At 43.2% G+C, this 12,618-nt stretch overlaps 1 protein-coding gene across 3 annotated transcripts in view; it reads left to right on the forward strand.

Moving 5' to 3' along the window:
- Window positions 1-12,618, forward strand: part of septin9b (septin 9b) — a 62,797-nt gene that overhangs the window by 31,280 nt on the left and 18,899 nt on the right. The gene's annotated exons all lie outside the window — the stretch shown is intronic.

Here is a 12,618-nt window from a genome sequence, read left to right on the forward strand (position 1 = left end):
TTGATCACTTCACGTTTGGATTGAAAGTCCAGTTTTGAGAAATGTTTGATCGTAACGGTGTTAATTATCGGAGGGCGTGTGTTATCAGCAAACGTTTGCGTTATCGTGTTAACCCATTATTAAACTGAGCATATCGATTTTTTATCCATTATTAAATTTAGCATATTGCTACGCTAGTTTAGCTATATAATCTTCCATTTTCAGCCCCGTACATTGAGGCAGAGGTCGTGTTTGCCTCCCCTCTTAATGTGGCTTTATGTCAGCTCAGCAAATTCAGTGATTTTGTTAGTGCCATTTGTTTCATTGTGTAAACCAGCTTTCACTATATAAATAATCTCCATTGCCATCGAATTTAGCTGATGAGGTTCAGAGTCAGACCGGTTCAGAGGCTGGTAGTCTGTCTGGGTCACAGGCTACAGCTAGCACGTCTTGTACACCTCCTCATATCTTTGTGTTCAGGCATCCTCCACCCCATCTGAGAGAGTGTTCTCCATGGCTGGAGACACAATAAGTCCTGAGAGATCGCGTATCCTCCCGGAGAAAACAGACATGCTTATTTTTCTGCACAAGAATTGTTGATGATCCATACAATTGATGGTTGCACACTTGGTATTTGCCACTGCTAGTTTCATTTTTGGCAGCTCAGTTCATATACCCTTTAAAAAAAGGAAGGAGCACTGTAATTTCTAGGAACATGTTTAAATTAAACAGAATACATTTTATTTAAGTTATGTAAGTTTTATTTTAAGTTCAAGAGGAATATGTATAAATGTTTTTGGTTATTTAAAAAAATGTAAATGTGTATGTATACATACTGTATATGGTGTGTGCAGCATTATTGAAAATTATATAAAAGAAAATTAATGTAAATAAACCGGTTTGTGCTCTTTTTTTCACCCCTTGCCCAATAAGAATCGATAAAAGAATCGATAAGGAATCGAATCGATAAGCAGGAATCGATAAGGCATCGGAATCGTTAAAATCGTATCAATTCTCATCCCTAGGCTCCTCTGTGTAACAAAGCAGTGGGAGGGAAAGTGCAGAAGGACACACACAAGGCCTGGGAAGTGAGAAGGATGTTACCTCTTGTCTTATGCAAACACACACACTGAAAAAATAATGAAAATAAATGTTCCTGTATTGTGACACACTCTTCTGCTGTCTTTCATTTTAATTAAACTGCACACACAAACACAGCATGCACCTCCAGTGGGTTTACTTAATCGCACGTGGTCTGCTGTATCCACAATGTTCCGCATTCACTTTCCCTTCAATGAGGGGTGTGGCTCCCCAGCCTCTTGGGATGGCGGTCACGTGACTGAGATGTGTGTGCGAGGGAGGGGCGTGGCTAGGGGGGAGCAGAAGCAGCAGCAGGATGCAGCCTTACCAGCTGGAGCTGTGAATGAGAGAGGAAGGGAGTGCAGGAGAGGAAAAGAGAGAAGAGAAGGAGAGGAACAGGGTTGGGTGAGTTGCTGGTTTTCATGTTTGCTGTGTGCTTTTCTGTCTTGCAAATGATTTTGACCTGGAGGAGATAAAGGGGAGAAGGAGGTGGGGGGGAAGGTAGAGAGGTAGAAGTGGTGATTGGTGCTCAGAGGCCGTTGGTATCAAAGTTAATAAAGCCAGGTTTTAGAGGCCGAGGTGTTGAGTGTGTTTCTGGCAGGAGATCTGTAGAAAAACCTTAAATTCAGTGTACGTTGCCATTTCTTTTTTCTCTCTCTTCTTTCCCATTGTTCAGCTGTTGGGAAGAGTTTCTGTGTGTGTGTTTGGGGGGTTAAGCACACTACAGCTCTTCACCCTCCCCCCCCTCCTTTTCTTTCTCCTTTCCCCTCCCCATTGTGTCTTCAGCTCTGGAGCATGCATGGATAATCAATCTGGCTATAATGGGACCGGGTGTTGACCAATCATAGGAGCCCGCCATAACTCTTTAAGGCCTCGGGTCTCTGGGGCCCTTTCTCTGGCCATGTTTTCTCCTTCAGACAAGAGTTTTCCGGCCTTACTTTGATCCGGTGCAGTGGATTAGCCAGTTACTGACAGAGCCAAGCTGTTTTTAACTGATCTTGGTTCTGACAGTCACCCTGTGTCCTCCTCTCCACGCGGGAGTTTGATGCCAAGTTCAAGGAGAGTTGATGAGTCGTGTTTTCAGTTTGACTCTTGCTCTCCCCAGGGGAGTAGTAGGAACCACTCTCATGCTCTGAACTCTTTGTCAGTTGCTTCTGCTGGGAAGTAAATGAGGTTGCGGTTAGTTGGTTAGCTGTAATCTTCCGTGTTTTCATTGCATGGTCATCTTTTACCCAGTTTGCAGTACGGTGGCTGAATAGTTGCTTTGTTGGATGCTGCAGTTAGAAAACCCTCGGGAGGTCTTGGCTCAAGTAACATTATCAGAGATGTTGTCGACGTACTCTCTTTGCACCCACCAGCCACATCACATCTCCAAAACACATGTTGCCCCTGTGGCTGCGTCCAGCAGAGCATTAATTAATTGAGAACTAAATGTTTTATTTATTTCCCCAGCAGCAGTCACCCTGGCACACAATGCATTTAATACCAGAATAATTCCCGTATGCTGCCTGTATCTGATTACATAAAGCATTGGGTGAACCCTGCCGTCGCCCTGTCAGCTGGGATCGACTCCAGCGCCCCACGACCCTAATGAGGATAAGTGGTATGGATAATGGAATGGAATTTCAGTATGGTTCCCAATAAGAGCCAGTTAAAACCACTGGGTCATTGTTTGCGTGTTGCTAACCAGATGAGCTCGTTGATTATGAGTAATTCAATCACCGCAAGATAAACACTTCATTCCTATTGTTTGGGACCAGCGGCGTAAAATGTTTAGTTTCCTTCAAGCTGTCATTAAATACTTGACATCCTAGCAGTCAAGTCTTGATGTTACTTTAATGAAATATTGATTTCCAAAAAAGAGATATTCCTTTTTTCTACCCCAACTCTTCAAAAGAGAAATCAGTTTGGATTGAACTTGTTGCTCGGTCCACTTTTGACCCATGTCCCCCCCCCCCCCCCAAAAAAAACTATTTGCCCTGAAAGAAGCTGCGTTGAGCGGAGCTGAGGTGTGAACATGTTTGACAGTAAACATTCAGACTGTTTGTCTGAAAATATCGGTCCCCACATCACAGTCCGTCTTCCTCTGCCTCCGGCTGATTGTATCCATATGTATGTGATCTCATGTGGTCTTGTCTTCTCTTCCTTCGGTGAGTGAAGAATGTGGTTGTAGTTAGCGTGTAATGTTACTCGTGCTGGTTTTGCCTCATCAGCGCAATGAAGTAGAAAATGACTAGACTTTTTAGTCAAAATACAAAAGTATGTCAGACGCCTCTGGCATTGTGCATCACTCTCGCTGCCCCCAGTAGGGGCATGTTTGATGTTCTACATGTATGTCACAGGGGGAGGAAGTCGGACGTGTCGCATCCTGTCGGAGGTGACAGGTTGTGGGCCTGCCAGCAGTGGGGGAGGTAAATGCCAGTCTGTGCCGTCCTCTACTGCAGCATCGTGCCTCAAGCAGGATTTATGATTCTGGGATGATATGAATTTCCAGAAATTGGTTGTTCTGACTTGACACAGTTATTTACTTTGATCCGATAAAGAGACCTAATTAGCGATTCATTCAGGGAAAGAAGTCGACTCTGAACAGCGCGACACTTCCCATTTCTTTCCGTGGAGCAGCATCCACCGCTGTAATATTCCAACCAGCCGGCCCCCACTGTTCATACTTGGTGGTTGTGTGATTCGCTGCACGAAGGGTTTGAGTTGATACCCTGGACCAGTTCCTTTACTGCAGCTGTGGTTGGGTCAGTGGCTGGACTTTCCCATTTCCCCATCCTCGTTTCTCAGAAATATTATGCATGTGGTCAGTTAGTTAGCAGACAGTCCCGAGAGCTGTCCTGAACAGCAGGCTCTTCTAGTTTTACTCGGCACCTCGATTAGCGCTCCTACCATGTCAGGCTTAGCGTTCTCACTCTCTGCTTTCAGCTATCGATCCAAACCGCTCGCTCGTGTTGTGTTTTTATTCAGCCCGTCACTGTTTTTGTAGAATTTGTTCTCGCCTCAGCTCTCCCTGGTCATTCCTTTTCCCTCAATAACCCCTACCTCCACAACTCTCTCACCGGTTGTTATTGACACCACCAGAAGTTTCCGTGCAGAGAGCTACGTTTTAACACCGAGCAAGCGCCATCTGCTTCACCGCACGTGGAGGTCAGGGGTCGCATTCTCAGAGGGCCGCCGCAAGTGACGAGGCTGAAAGACGATGTGGAGCGGTAGCATTCTTTAGACCCATTTTCTGAAGTGCCGACGTTCGTTTGAGTCGGCCCGCAGCCATCGTCGGCCTCACCGAACCTCATCGACTTACACGCCGGGGAGTTGTTACTGAGGGGAAACATGTCGGGTTTGTTTTTTTAAACCGCAGTAGCCCTCTGGTATCAAAGTACGGATGGGGGATTTCTATAAGCGGGATTTCCTCTTGGATGTGAATGACGAACCTCCTCCATACTCCCAGCTCTCTTCTGTTGACCTCAGTCTTGTCACTATAGCGACTGTAAATGCGCCGCGTTATCTCCCTCTAACAGAATGCAGTGCTGCATTAAGCGAGTGGCCTCTGCAGCTTTTCTTTTAAGAATGTGCATACACTAGACATTGAAGTCTCCACACGAGGCAACTGCTGCCAAATTTAGACTTTTTATGATTTTTGAAATACACCCACTATCGGTTCATTAAAGCACTAATATGAACACTTCTTGGAGAGGGGAAAGGAACTTTTCAGCCATCACAGTACATCTCATTTGTAAGCCCTGCCACTATATACCATCATGTGTTTAAGGTTCCTGTGTTTGGCCTCTGCTGTCATTGTCTGGACTGTGGTCCCCGACATGAATACTTTCACTCTTCATTGACTAACGCACCATATCCATCAACAGATTTGACCCCAGATGAGTCATAACTTGTGTTTCTCCGTAGACATCGGTACAAAAGGGCAATTGCCACGTCTCGCTATGCGGTAGCTGCTGAATGCTTGCCTTGAGTTTCTTTGGTAAAAACCCTACACATATAGATATATATATTGTTTCTAGATCTGGTTAGTAAATTATCACATGCAGGTATTGTTTGACTGGAGAAGTTTATATTCTTCTTGGTCCTGGGTTATTTCGGATGATACCATCACAGTCTTAAATGATATCCAGCCCGAGTGTGTCCGCAAGTACAGCTTCAATATTGGGGCTTTTTTTGCACATCTAATCTGCTAGCCTTTATATTAAAATGTAAAACTTTCTGACATTACTCTTTTGAATAGAGCTCTTTCAGTGAAACGTATTGCTTTTTCCATCTGAACCTTTGTCTCTGCAGGTTACAGCTAGATACGCATGGTTAAGTCAACTATTCGGTCTGCATAACAGATTGTATGTTGTACTGTCCCAGTTGAGGGTAAGTTCCATTAGTTGGTTAGTGTCAGTACTCATTATCATGGAAATATGCAATTAAATTGGACTGGAACTGCTGCGGCTGTTTTTGCAAATGAATGTGTTTAAAGTGCCTGTGCCCCGAGATGAGAGGGTATAGTTCTCATACCTGGTCGTATGCATAACAAAACTCCATGCATTTCTTTTAGATGGTATTAAATTGGGCATATATTAATTCTGTATTCCTGTGGCGTATGGATATCAGTCAACTCCGGTGCATATATCTTCTTTCTGGGCCTTCCATCCAGCTCGGCTGGATATCAGCAGGTATGCAACTTAACGAGCTCCAAATCTTTAGAGAGAGCTACCAAAGGAGCAGTGGAAATGTCATCTCCAGTTAAAAAAGAGAGAGAGAGAGAGAAAGAAAGAGAAGAGAAGGATAAATATGCTTTCATGGACACACAGCAACACATGGGAGCCATGTTTTATAACGGCGCTTTCAAATAGCAGACGTGTTTAGGAGCTGTCGGTAACGGTGTGTGAGTAGAAGAACAGACATGAGCTCCCTGAGGAGTGACTGGACAGCTTTTGAACATATGCTGAGAACAGACTGAAGGCAGGGAGGGGGCGGGACCAAGTACCCTGTACCTCGCAAGGAAAATGCACTTGTACAATATAACAACAATGCAAAATATGTGGGTGTCCGACAACTCATGCACCAAAAAGGGTACACATTTTAAATAATATACTGTATATCACCATGAAACTTGCCCAGTTGATTACTCTATTAAGACAATTCTTTTTTTGTTAAGTTTCTGGAATTTGTATGTTGAAAAATGCAAATAGAAAAATAACTTGATGCATATGTGCACATTTTTATACATTTCCAGAACGAATATCTGAACCTTGGATGAGAGCAGGTTCAAAATTCTTGTTTCATTTTGTAGAAAATAATAATCAGTTTTTCAGGATTTTTTTTTGGATAGCCCTTTATATCACTTCATAAATCTGACGTGATATTTCAGTTTGTCTTTTTTAATACATTTGCAAAAATGTCTACATTTCTGTTTTTTTCTGTCAAGATGGGGTGCTGAGAAATATAATGAACTTTTTGGATTCTAGCAAATGGCTGAAATGAAACGAGTGAACATTTTTAAGGGGTCTGAATACTTTCCGTACCCACTGTAGATATCAGTAAAACTGGAAACATTTGGTGTCTGTAAGTGCAACTGAATTGGAGATTTCCACCTCATTTACTGTAATTTACATAAACACAATATTACACATTTTAGGAAATGTTATGTTTGAAATTGGAATTCAGTCATGAGCTACATAGATACATGTACTTTGGATGTTTTCTTCTTTCCACAAGTCTGAAGTCATGTTATGAAATCAATAGTCAGAAATCTTAAAATTGATCAGTGCATGATTTCGAGAAGAAAATGAAGGCTTTGTTTCGAGCATTAGAGCCTTTAACTTTCACTCCGTGAATATTAAATGTAGAATTGGATGTGAAGTTTCTGATGGGATTTTAATGAAAGGCTTGAGAGGCGAGTGTTGAGTTCTGCATGAGTCCCGAGTGGGAAGGGGATTTTTCTGTTCCAGCAAAATGCTAAACAGTATCTGATCGGAGGGCAGCGGCGTGTGTTGGTTTTCCAGGGAGATTACATTACAGGTCAGTTTTGAGGAAGTGGGCTTGATGCTTCAGGTCGGTGGATATTGATATCCATCAGAGCAATATTTACATGTTGCATTCTTTTGAAAGTATTAACATGATGTATTACTTTTCTGTGAAGGCTGAGGCCAGACAGAAATGCTGCCTCAGAGTAGTTTGGTGTTTTCTGGTCTCAACTCTGCTATGCAGGCATTCAGGATAAAACTAATAATAAAATAATTCCGGACGATGGGGGGGGGGGGGGGGGGAAACACTCTTGGTTGTGTCCAGAAATCACAAAGGGACGTTTTGGATCGATAGTTATAATAAACCGTATTTAATTAAGTGAAAAACAACGCTGTGATAGAGAGTAGTCTCAGCTGAGAGATTCCTCCTCTGGTCCACAGTCCACAATCGTGGTTCTCCTGTCTGCAGAGTCCACCGGTAATCGCATACTGTAAATATACATTGGTCAAGAATACAGGCAGTACATTGGATCACAGTCTAAACATAGTCTTCAGTTGTTGTATTCTGGTTGATAAACAGCATTCCCATGCTTCGTGGCAAGTAAACCCCCCGTCTCTTTGTCTTCCCATCGAGGTGTCGTCGCGGTTTAACATTTGAATAGAACAACATTCCATTCTCTCTACATAAGTGCAATGAGCATCTGCAGTCAACCTCCAGTAACAGAGACCCATTACATCATTCACAATCATGGCGGTACAACAAGGTATTACACTGAATGCATTTCTTTAATGAGCATGTATAAGGAGCTGAGTTATATTTGTTGAGAATGCTTTACAGTTGTTTGAATTTCTTTAACCAATCACGTTAGACTCAGGAGGCGCTAAGCCTGAGATGTAGTGACGCTGCCCTTGCAAGGTAGCTAGCGCAATAAGGAGAAAGTGAGGATTATTCACTCTGAAATGGGCAAAGGCAAGCTTCTAAACACTGTGAACACATCCTGTGAGTTGGACTGTGTGGATGTAAATGCTGTGGTTTGGCCTACAGGGAATTCCTCAGTGACAGGCAGGAAACAGATAATGCAGAAAAAGCACCCGACAGAAACACATTTTTATAAATACCATTTTAGTGGAATTATTTTCCCCCAACATGACGAACACCAATGGTCTTGTTTTAGACCACCATTAAAGTGTCATCCTCCAAAATGTGAGGATGAATATACAAATCGAGATGATGAAACTTGAAAGTGCCCTCATTTGAAGATCAACGGCTCAAGCGTTCTCTTTGATGGGATATATCCATTCATGCAAAGGATAAACCTGAAGTTGTCTCCATTCATTAACAAAAGCTCTTTAATCCTAAAATACCGCATGATCTCCATGCCTATCTGTAGTTTAATAGTTATTTTCCTTTGGGTCAAATGGGTTTTCTTAGTGAGGGGTCGGTTGAAGTTTACCGATGCACCTGTTTAGTCCTCAGTGCTGTTCCGATTCCCACATCATTTATTAGAGTGAACTCGGCACCGACTCACTGTCTCAAAGGGAGTTGATTCCAGTGAAGTCTCACGTGTCTTGTCCTATTTTGAGGCGCCCGGTCCATCTTGTTTGAAAACAGTTGAGATCCAACGTTTCAAGGCCACTGATCTGAGTCATACTCGACGCCTGTAATGAGGTTACTCATGGCGGAAACATTTATAGCCGCTGTCTTTGTGGAACATCATACCGCTCGAATGCAGATCTGACTCACGAAGAGGCACTTTGTTGTGGATGCAAATGGGAAAACTGTCACTCTGTTGCACAAGGGGCATAAATAACGATTGCAGTTGCCAACGCCCACCCTTTAGCCCTGAAAATGAAGCCATTGGGAAGAAGTGCTGATGAAAGTAAAAAGGCTCAGCTGGACTACACGAAAAAAGAGAAGTGGATGTTAAAGCCACACGGTGGATGTCAGGCGGGGTGACATGTCTGAGTCTCCTTGTCTTGTTCTCCTGTTTTCGTGTTTATGCGTATCGCCGGTTCTTGTTACTGCGCCTGTGCGGTCGCTGCTGCTACAAGTGTGACTGCCCGTCTACTCTTGGAGAGCGGCCTTGTGAGCCGGCAGATGGCTCGGTGCTGGCATTGTTACGGGGCCCGGGAGGCGTTTTTGGCTGCGGACCTGGAAGTATGTCATTAGAGCTAATCTGCAGTCTGTCTTCAAGCGGCTACTGATGCAATCAGAGCTCAGTGTATTACGAGTTCATGGCAGGGTTGGCCAAAAGTCACCATGCCAACACTTGCAAACATCTGACAGGCGAGAGATGAATTGATCCAAATACCTGGAGATTATTGTATCGCTTTCCGAGACGCTGCGTTTCTGTTTCGGGTTTCTTGAGGATGGCGACGCAGCACAGATTATCTTTAGTCCACCGTGGCGGGGCATTAACGGGAGGTTCACATTACAGCAGGGATTGAACCATATCATTGTTTTTTTATTTTAATGATGGGAGGTGGAAGGTCAGGGTTCTTTTTCCCCCAAGATTTTCGGAAAGGATTTATTGAGTTTTAGCCAAGCCACATGTGGCATCCCACCACAGTTCATCTGTTGAAGGTGTGGTTCTCTTCTCATGGACCAAAATTGTAGCTTGGAGAAGAAGAAAAGAGTATCGAGTTTAGAGATTTTCAGCTGACTCATCAATACAACCATGACTTTTCTTGAAAGGTGCTATATATATATATATATATAATATAGCATGTTTTCTGGTAATTACAGAAATATATAGTATATAGGAAATAACCACAGTCGTGTATACTTGTGTGAACTAAATTGTTTTTAGTAAAAAATTAACCCTCATTTAATTAAAGTAACATTATGCAACAATTGTACTTTAAAATAACAGCTTGAAAAAAATTGTGCCGCTACAATGACTTTTAATATGGCGATTTGCGCCTCCTGCCATTGTCATCGGGGGTCTGTGGGGAAATAACTCCGCTATGTAGGATTCTGGGGCCGCCCGATCCGGGGCGGATGTACTTCGACCTGCTTTCTGGCAGTGATTACGCAATGTCATATAGTGCCAGTCCACGCTCGCAGCTCCAGTATAAGGGCGAAGCAAGCGAAGTCTCTTGTAATGAATTACACGTTCCAATGTAAATTATGAATATGTAGCTTTTTGGTGTTGTCAACAATATTGTATTCGATCACACGTACTCTACATTCAAACATTTAGAAAACAACGTATATAGGCTGAAAACGCGATCGGTATTTCATCTAAACTAAATGTTGTCATTCTTTTGGTTATGTTAGCATTCATCTCCGATATCACAATGAATAAAACTATGCAGTTATATTTATGTAAAATCTTTGAATATTCTTAGCTTATCGGTTGACATCATTTCTTGGTTTCTGACTTCGTCTGGTCATCAATACAAGTGTATGCGAGGCTGCATCTATCGTAACTGGGTATTTACGACACTGAAGTAAACGTTAAATACCTCCAAAACTGAAGGGGGCGCTAAAAGGGGAAAACTCCATTATGGGGCTTTAACACTTAAGTGCAACATAATCATAGTTTTGGCAGTAGGTGCTTGTTTTTGTCACTGTATGAAACGATGTTGTGCATCGCGATATCTTAATATATGATTTCATCCCAATATGATTCCATTAAAAGACAATAAACAATCACAACTGAATCATCGCCCAGCCTTGTTTAGCAGCTGTTATCATCGTTAGCTGTGAGCCGCCGGTTCAGTGGTCACCATGTTGAGAGCCAGTGAGAGCAGTGGCGGTGCGTCCATAGAGGGCGCCAGGGCGCCGCCCCTCTTAAACTTTTGAGATGAAAAAAATATATATATATAATATACTGTCAAAAAACATTATATACCAAATCATTTAAATAGTAAATATACCGTGTTGACGCGCTAAATGTGTGTGGGAGACCGTAAGCCCCTGTCAACAACCACTTAACAACCATAAATAATATATCGCCACTCATCTTCACTGAGAGAAGCCCCTCCCCATTTTCGGGGCTCCGGCCCAACGTGTGTGTACAGCAGCGAGAAAACATTTCACGGTCGTTTCGGCAAGGACGGCTTCTCATTGGCGGATGAAACGTGAATCTTGGGGTGCAAAAATGTGCGCCCTAGCCAATGACATTGTTTCTTATTTCACGTGACTGGACTATTCGGCCAATCAGAGACCGGTATCGTTCCCTCAGCCCAGAGAGCTCCACGGAGCTACGCGAGCAGGTTGCTAACCAGAGCTGGTTAGCTGGAGGCTCAGTGAGTAATGCGCTGTTTAGTTTCCCCTGTCTGTTGTTCCAAAGTCCTGGGACTGAAACTCTCTGGACTACAACGGGGGGAGGGATCTAAAGAGCTTCAGACAAGTGTAAGAAGCACGAATCTTGCCGCAGCCATCTAGCTAACAGCATGAAGCTAACTAGCTAACAGCATGAAGCTAACCCTGTTTGCAGAGCAGCAGAAGGAGACCGAACTGGCATCGAAAACACAACGAAGAAGTTTGGAAAAACAGACACATTCCCTCAAGAATAATAGAAACAGGCTCGTCACAGATATGATTGACTTTAACCAGAGAGTTATTGAGAAGTTTGCCAACTTTAAAGAGATGAGGCTACTTGTCTTTACAGTCGTGGGTCTACTCTGTCAAACACCCAATGTAACATGTGCTGCATCTCTTTCTGACTATTCTGCTCTGAACCTCTCATGTGAGGGTGAAACTCTTTTATTTTGTAAACCTCTGAAACCCAACCCAATGTTCCTTAAAGCATTCTGCTCTGAACCTCTCATGCCCAAAGTTACAGTGTGTTGATAGTTGTTATTGGACAGTGTTGAGCATGCTGTGTTCTTGAAATAAAGCTTTGGTTTTTACAATATTCTACTCAAAACCTCTTTTCTTCTCATTGTTGAGTGCTATTTAAACCGCGTCGCCCAACTGCGCCCCCCCCAGCCGCCACTGAGTGAGAGTGAACATTTAGCACCTCTGTGTTTGGAGGGTGAGATTGTGTGATGTCTGAAGCTGTGATCACAGTGTGAACCCATTCACATTGTCTCATGAAGAGGTGGTTGAACTGAATCGTTTGTGATGTACCATAACATCCCTCATGGTGTAAATGTGTTTCTGCTTCCTGTTAGACACGTGGTCCCAGTTGTGCCCTCAAATCAAAGGCACCACAGTGATTATTAGCAACACCTTTCTCAGGATAAAGTCACATGGAGCCAAAGAGGGCCTTTTGTTTTTTTTCTTTTGGAGAGTGTGTTTCATAGCTGCGGTAAAAGCTGGAAGATGTCTACTCTTACTGAGATCGCATGGCTCACTCCCTCCATATCGCACTGCCCCGTCTTATCTGCCCAGGAAGGCAAATATGTTCCACTGTCTTCTGTCCTGCATTCAAATTCTTATCACCAATGTTGCAAAAACATATTGCAGGCCGGTCGTCTCGGTGTCGCGTCAGACAAATGAAAAGCACAAAGGCTTATATGTTCTTCAGCAAAAAGCTTACAGATGCTGGTGCCTTGAACTCTCATTGATATATGAGAAGATGTAATCGACCCAAAACAGAGACTGAATCCATCGCTGGTGTGTGTGTGTGTGTGTGTG

Source organism: Pseudoliparis swirei, chromosome 24 (genome assembly GCF_029220125.1).
Source record: "Pseudoliparis swirei isolate HS2019 ecotype Mariana Trench chromosome 24, NWPU_hadal_v1, whole genome shotgun sequence".
NCBI classification, from domain to species: Eukaryota; Metazoa; Chordata; class Actinopteri; order Perciformes; family Liparidae; genus Pseudoliparis; species Pseudoliparis swirei.